Source organism: Macaca fascicularis, chromosome X (assembly GCF_037993035.2).
Source record: "Macaca fascicularis isolate 582-1 chromosome X, T2T-MFA8v1.1".
NCBI lineage: Eukaryota > Metazoa > Chordata > Mammalia > Primates > Cercopithecidae > Macaca > Macaca fascicularis.
In genome coordinates this window covers 97220986-97229227 of record NC_088395.1, presented here as the reverse complement: position 1 = coordinate 97229227, position 8242 = coordinate 97220986, and the positions used below count along the sequence as shown (strand labels likewise).

Sequence of the window (8242 nt, the reverse complement as noted above, 5' to 3'; positions counted from 1 at the left end):
TTTCAATTTGGGGGAATATAAGGAATGACTATAAAGTGATGATTAAATACATATATAAGCACATAAGCTTATATACACATATGTCTCAAATTTGCATAAATGTAAACATGCTTTATGTACTTATTACATTGTGAACTATAAAATCTGATATTATTTTTTTCCTTTGGGAATTTTAATGTTTAGTATCCATTTAATATGTCATAATATTATTTTTTAATATTCTGATTGTTTGCTGTCTTTTTCAGATAGGCTCAGAATTTTTAGTTTCTATATTACCCTAAAGGTATGTATTTTTAATTATTAACAAATTATCCCTGAAGGTTCCTGAACTTTATTCTACTTAACAATTCATATTTGGTATTATCTAGTCTTTTTTCATGGCTCATATAATAATGACTTTATTTTCTTACCTCTGAAAAATCTCTTACATTAAAACAATCCTGCAGAATTGAAAATCAACTATCAGAATTCTAAGTGAATGCTTGAATTTTTTTAGAGTAATGTTGTAACATATAATTGCAGCTTGAACTATAGAATATTATGAAAGCTTTGTATGAAATTAAATTTGTTGTTTAAAGTTTCTAATACACAAAATTACATAATTTTATAAAACAAAAAAAAATTGTACTAAAAAAACAGGGTTAAATCAGAGAAACAATTATACTTTCGTGGAAAGGTACACATCTCAATTAACTTAGCAAGTCTTTAAAAATCAAATAATAAAGAAATATATATTATGAGGATATCCTCCATAAAAATTACAATGTTATGACGAAATTTTTTAATCAGTTGAATTTTTAATGTTGTTTCTAGTATTTGAATATGTTCACCACTTACATGACTGTTATTTCCTGTTTCCACAATCTTTGCAAGATTAAAAAATGAATACAAATGAAATTACACTGATACACAGAAAGAGCTATTTGGATTATTATACTTTACTCCTATTGTTGGTATTCCAAGCAACCACTGTAAAAACTCTTTCAAATACATATAGTTTTGACTAATGTTATGATTAATGCCTTGTTTTTTCTCAACTAATATCAGAATTTTCACTACATTCAGTATAACCTTTTGAAGAACAAGACCATGGAACACTTTGTTTACTTAGTCCTATGGAAGTTACAAATATGATATGTCCCACTCTATATTGAAATAACTTTAAAAGGAGATGATGTAGCATAATGGTTAAAATCTAAATCTCTCTACAGTCAAAAAATCTAGGATTGAAGTATGGTTCTACCATTTACTAGGTATTCAAACATTTTAGGTCTCAGATTTTTCATTAGTAAATGGAGGATAACTATACCTACCTCCTGGAATTGTTGTGAAGATTAAATGTAATTATGTTTTTATGAGGCACTTAAAATAATGCCTTGCATACAATAATTACTCAATATAAAATGTTAGCTATAATTATCACTGGAATAAAGTTTTCTAGCTACTTCTATTGCACGCGTCATCTGAAGTGTAGTTTTGGATTCAGGCTACACAATGGCTGCTGTGGATGCTAAAAAATAAGATATTTGGAACACATTGCACTTCTTTTCAGGGCCAGGGCAAGAGTTCAACCATTATCAGCAGTGAATAAACTAATGAAGAATTTTGATTGTCCACCCAGTACAGAATTGAGAACATGGGCCAAGATAAGCAGGCATGATAAATCTGTAGCGGTAATAAATGTGGTTTCATCAGTTACAGCCAGTGGTCCAAGTGGGTTCTCACTATGTGAGGAATGAATTTAAAAAAGATACCTGAATTAGATCAAAACATCCTAGTCTGGCTGGTATATGTGGATTTTACTCTGGCTCACAATAATTATTAGGTTAATTATAGAATGTTTATTTTATCTTTAAACTCTATTATAATTTGTACTTTGTTTTCCTTTAAACAGTCGTTCCTTTTCTCTGTTTCTCATTCCCTAAGAATATATAAGATAGAAAACTTTTTCAGAAAATGGCATTTTAATAAGAGCACAAAATATAAGATTAAGATACTTGCAATGGCATTCTTTCTCTGATATTAATCAAGCCATTCACCTTGAAATATCACATAATGACTATCCTTCTCTGATTTTTTAAAATAAGCTGGTATAATGATCATATAAAAATAATGTGGCTTCTATGGTTTTTGGTTAGATTGCTTTATGGTGCTAATATTATTTTATCAACCCTATTAAAATTATATTACTATTTCCTGCACTGAAGGACAAATTTAAAATATGATAGATTTAATGTAGATAAATTTTAGGTCATTGAGAAAAGTAAAAATAATGCTCTATTAGAAATCTCATATGTGGAAATTGCCCATAATAAAGATAAATGTAACAAAATTTGAGGCTTCCTTGCCTGTCCATTTCTTAAATGTTTCTACATTTTAAATTCTTCTATATGTTAAAGATTTTAATGTCTTAAAGTAAAGGGAGAAATTACAGAGAAAGAGGACTGATTTGCAAGTGAAAAGATGGTAGTAGTAGATAATTTCTAGAAACTACACACAAACACAGCAGCATAATATTAATTATGCAGTTTCTTTTCTCTAAAATGATAAAGAAAAAAATTTGAAAATGACACATGAAAGTATAATTTGTTTTGAGAAAGAAGCATTCAAAATTCACAATGGTCCTGCCTACAGTGATCTATGTAATGGGAGTCAGTGAGATAAATTGTGAACAAAATGTATGGTGGAGTCAGTTTGTATCAAATTGGAAATGCTATTTAATTACTCTGTCCCCCAATTTACTCCTATGAGAAAGCAGTAAAATTAAAAAAAAAAAAAATGATAAGTTTGCTTTGAAGCTTATATTGGACAATATATATAAAGGATAGTGTCTAGAAATACCTGATGTTTGTAAATATTTGATTTCTTATTTTCTTTTCTGTGAGAGAAATAGGGAAATTATTAATCGTGAATTTTTTGTATCATGTCTAAATTGACATTACAACTGTAACAATATCTGAACATCATGCTTTCCATTGGTCAATAAGTTGACCAAACTAAACAAACACATCTGTATGAACCAAAGTTACACGTATTTATCAATACAATTAAAAGTTAATTATTAGGGTACAGCAAATACATCTGTGTTATGACATATTCAAGTTTCTGATAAGAATAAATAAGAGGTGCTCATTTCAGAAGCCCATATACAAAAATCAGAAAAATACAGAGAAGATTAGAATGCCCCCTGGCAAAGATGACATGCAAATTTATGAAGAATTCCATATTTGTACTATCTAAGGTCTGTGCTAAGGAAAAAAAAAAATCTTAAAAACAGCTAGAGAAAAGGATCTAATTCTCTATAAAGGAAATGGAAACAGAGTTAAAAGCAGACTTCCCAGGAGAAACTTTACAAGCCAGATGAGACTGGGGGCCTATTTTTAGACTTCTTAAGAAAAATAAATGTCAACCAAGAATTGCATATCTTGCCAAACTAAGCTTCATAAGGAAGAAATTTAAAATTTCCCAGATAAGCACATGCTAAGGGAATTCATCATCACCAGACCAATCACGTAAGAAATGCTCAAAGGAGTTTTAAACGTGGAAAAAAAAAGACAATACTTGCTACCATGAAAGCACACTTACAGACAAAATCCACAGGTCCTCTAAAGCAGTTACACAATTGAGACTACACTGTACCTAGTCAGAAACATTATGACAGGAACGAAACCTCACATATCAATATTAACTTTTAACATAAATGGCCTAAATACTCCACTTAAAAGCTATAGATTGGCAAATTGGATTTAAAGATGACCCAACCATCTGCTGCCTTCAAAAACCCACCAAACGTGTAATGACATCCACAAACTCATAATAAAGGAGTAGAAAAAGATATATCACACAAATGAAAAACAAAAAGGAAGCAGGGATTGATATTCTTGTATGAGATAAAATAGACTTTAAAACAATAGTAAAATAAAAAAAGACAAAGAAGGGCATTATATAATGCTAAAGGGTTCAATTAAACAAGAAGATTTAATTATTCTAAACATATACACACCCAACACCAGAGAACACAGGTTAATAAAACAAATATTAGTAGATCCAGGAAAGAGACAGGCATTCATATAATACTAGTAGGGAGCTTTAAAACCCCACTGACAGATCACTGAGGCAGAAAACTAACGAAGAAACTCTGGAATTAAATTGAACTCCTGAACAATAGAACCAATACACATCTACACAAAATTACACTCAATAAAAAATATACATTTTTCTCATCTGAGCATGGAACATTTTCTAAAATTCATCATATGCTTGGTCATAAATAAAGTCACAATAATTTTTAAAAAATTTCAATCATATCAAGCACCTTTTCAGATCACAGTGAAATAAAATTAGAAGTCAATACTGAGGGAAGCTCTCAAAACCACACATGAACATGGGAACTAAATAACTTCATTCTGAATAACTTTTGTGTAAGCAATAAAATAAAGGCAGAAATAAAAAAAAAATAAGTAAATGGAAACAGAAATAACACACTAAAACTTCTGGGATACAGCAAAAACAGCATTAAGAGGAAAGTTTATAGCACAAAATGCCTACATAAAAAAATAAAGATCTTAACAATCTAGTGTCACATCTCGAGGAACTCAAAAAAAAAAAAAAAAAAAAAAAAAAAAAAAAAAAAAAAGAGACATCAGAACAGAACTAAATTAAATTGAGACCAAAAAATTATACAAAGGAACAACAAAATGAAAAGGTGGTTCTTTGAAAGGATAAACAAAACTAATAGAAGACTAGCTATAAACCAGCAAATCAAGACAGAAGTTTCAAATAAGCACAATAAGAAATAATGAAGATCACATTATGAATAATGTTACAGAAATACAAAAGCTTCTTAGAGACTGCTATGAACATAATTATGCACACAAACTAGAAAACCTAAGGGAAATGGAAACATTCCTGGAAATATACAATTTCTCAACATTGAACTAGGAAGAGGTTGAAATTCTCTACAGGAAAATAATGAGGTATGAAATTGAATTAGTAGGCCGGGCGCGGTGGCTCAAGCCTGTAATCCCAGCACTTTGGGAGGCCGAGACGGGCGGATCACGAGGTCAGGAGATCAAGACCATCCTGGCTAACACGGTGAAACCCCGTCTCTACTAAAAAATACAAAAAACTAGCCGGGCGAGGTGGCAGGCGCCTGTAGTCCCAGCTACTCGGGAGGCTGAGGCAGGAGAATGGCGTAAACTTGGGCGGCGGAGCTTGCAGTGAGCTGAGATCCGGCCACTGCACTCCAGCCAGCTTGGGCGACAGAGCGAGACTCCGTCTCAAAAAAAAAAAAAAAAAAAAGAAATTGAATTAGTAATAAAATTTCTACCAAAAGAGAAAATAGAACCAAGCAGATTCACAGTCAAATTCTATTAGATAAAGAAGAGCTGGTACCAATCTTACTGAAACTATTCCAAAAAGTCAAGAAAGAAGAATTTCTTCCTAACTCATTTTACAAAATCAGTATCAGCCTGATAGCAAGATTCAATAAGGACACAAACAACAATGACAACAAATTACAGGCCAATATCCTTGATGAACATGTAGACAAAAATCCTCCATAAAATATTAGCCAAATGAATCCAGCAACACAACAAAATATAATTAATCTTGATCAAGTGTATTGCATTGTGGAGATGAAAGGATAGTTCAAAATACACAAATCAATAAATCTTATTAACCACATAAACAGAATTAAAAATAAAAACCATATGGTCATCTCAATAGAGACAGATAAAGCATTTGACAAAACCCAATATCCCTTTATAACTAAAGCCCTCAACACACTAGGCATTTAAGGCACATACTTCAAAATAATAAGAGCCGTATATGATAAACTCACAGCCAGTGTTATACCACATGTGGAAAAGTTGAAAATATTTCCCCTAGGAACTGAAACAAGACAAAGATGTCCACTTTCACTACTGCTATTCAACATAATACTGGAAGCCCTAGCCGGAGCAATCAGGTAAAAGAAAGAAAAAAAAGACATCTAAATTGGAAAAAAAGAAGCCAAATTATCTCTGATTGCTGATGACATAATCTTATACATAGAAAACCCTAAACAGTCCTCCAAAATACTCCTAGATTTGATAAAGAAGTTTAGTAAAGGTCCAGGATGCAAAATTAACATACAAGAATTAGTTGTATTTCTATACACCAACACTCAAACTGAAACCAAATCAAGAACTAAATCCCAATTACAATAGCTATATAGACAAAATATATCTGGCAATACATTTAACCAAGGCAATGAAAGACTGTTACAGGAATATTACAGGAGAACTACAAAACACTGATGAAAGAAATTATAGATAACAGAGACAAATGTAAAAACATCCCGATCTCATGGATAAGAAAAATCAATGTCATTTACATGACTATACTGCCTAAATCAATCTACAGATTCAACACAATTTCTTTAAATTTACCAATGTTATTTTTTACAGAATTGGAAAAAAAAAAACTCTTTTAAAATTCATAGAAAAACAAAAATAGCCTGAACAGCCAAAGCAATCCTAACTAAACAAACAAAACAACAACAACAACAAAACTGGAAGCATCTTGTTACCTGACTTCAAACTATATTACAGGGCTATAGTAACCAACGAAGCATGTACTGGTACAAAAATACACACACAGATCAATGGAATAGAATAAGGAACCCATAAATAAAGCCACATACATAAAAGAAACTGATCTTTGACAAAGTTGTCAAAAATAAAAGATGGGGAAAGGACGTTCTATTCAATAAATGGTGCTAGGAAAACTGGGTAGGCATATGCAGAAGAGTGAAACTGGACCACTATATCTCATTACGTACAAAAATTAACTCAAAATAGATTAAAAACTTAAATGTAATAACTGAAAGTATAAAAATACTAAAAGAAAATCTAAGAAAAATTATTCTGGACACTGGCTTAGGCTAAGAATTTATGATTAAGACTTCAAAAGCAAATGCAATAAAAAAAAATATGTCAGTGGCACTTAAACTAAAGAGCTTCTGCATAGCAAAACAAATGATCAGAAAAGTAAACAGTCAACCTACAAAATGGCAGAAGGTATTTTCTAACTATGCATCTGACAAGGGACTAATATTCAGATTATATAAAGAACTTAAGCAAGTCAACAACAACAACAAAAAAAAAAAACCCACAAATAAACCCATCAAAAAGTGGGCAAAGAATGTAGACAGAAATTTCTCAAAAGAAGTCATATGCATGGTCAATAAACATGTGTATAAATCATCAACATCACTAATTATCAAAGAAACGCAAATTAAAACCACAATGAGATATCATCTCACACCAGTCAGAATGATTATATAAAAAGTCAAAAACTAACAAATGTTGGCAAGGATGCAGAGAAAATAGAATGTTCATACACTGTTGGTGGGAATGTAAATTAGTTTAGTCATATGGAAAACAATATACAGATTTTTCAAAGGACTAAACATAGAACAACCACTACCATTTGACCTAGTAATCCTATTACTGGGTATTTACCCAAAGAAAAATATATTGTTTTATCAAACAGATACCTGTACTTGTGTGTTTATTGCAGCACTATTCACAATAGCAAAGTCATGAAACTAACCTAAATATCCATCAGTGGTTGACTAGATAAAAAATGTGGCTTGTATGCACCACAGAATACCATGCAGCTATGAAAAAGAATGAAATCATGCCCTTTGCTGCAACATAAACGAAGCTGGAGACTATTCCTAAGTAAAATAACCGAGAAGCAGAAAATCAAATACTACATGTTCTCACTGATAAGTGAATGATAAAAAATGGGATGGGTATACATAGACACAAAGATGGAATAGACACTGGTGACTACAAAAGGTGAGAGAGAGGGAGGAGGAATGATTCAAAAACCTCCCTATCATGTACTATGTTCACTATTTGGATGATGGGTTCACTAGAAGGAAACCTCATCATTACACAATAAAGTCATGTAACAGACCTGCACACGTATCTCCTGAACTTAAAAATTGTTTTAATTAATTAAATAAAAAATGAAAATAATGAGCAAAAAGAAAAAAGTAAGAATACCAAAAAACAATGTTGAGAACATATTCTTATTCAAAATACTTACAAGATAAGACACATTTTCATTAGCTAATTATTTTGTGTAAGTGTTGTTATTATGAACCACAAAGTGCAAACTAGACAGTAAATGTTTCTTTACAACCAGATTACATGTTGTATAAAATAGAACTAAATAAAGATATCTTTAT

General features: G+C 31.1%; 1 non-coding gene across 1 annotated transcript; it reads left to right on the top strand.

Annotated features, from left to right (window-relative positions):
* Positions 1-3125: 3125 nt before the first annotated feature.
* Positions 3126-3231, top strand: LOC123571443 (U6 spliceosomal RNA). The gene has a single exon (XR_006695607.2). It is a non-coding gene; the product is annotated as a U6 spliceosomal RNA (small nuclear RNA).
* The last annotated feature ends 5011 nt before the right edge of the window (positions 3232-8242 follow it).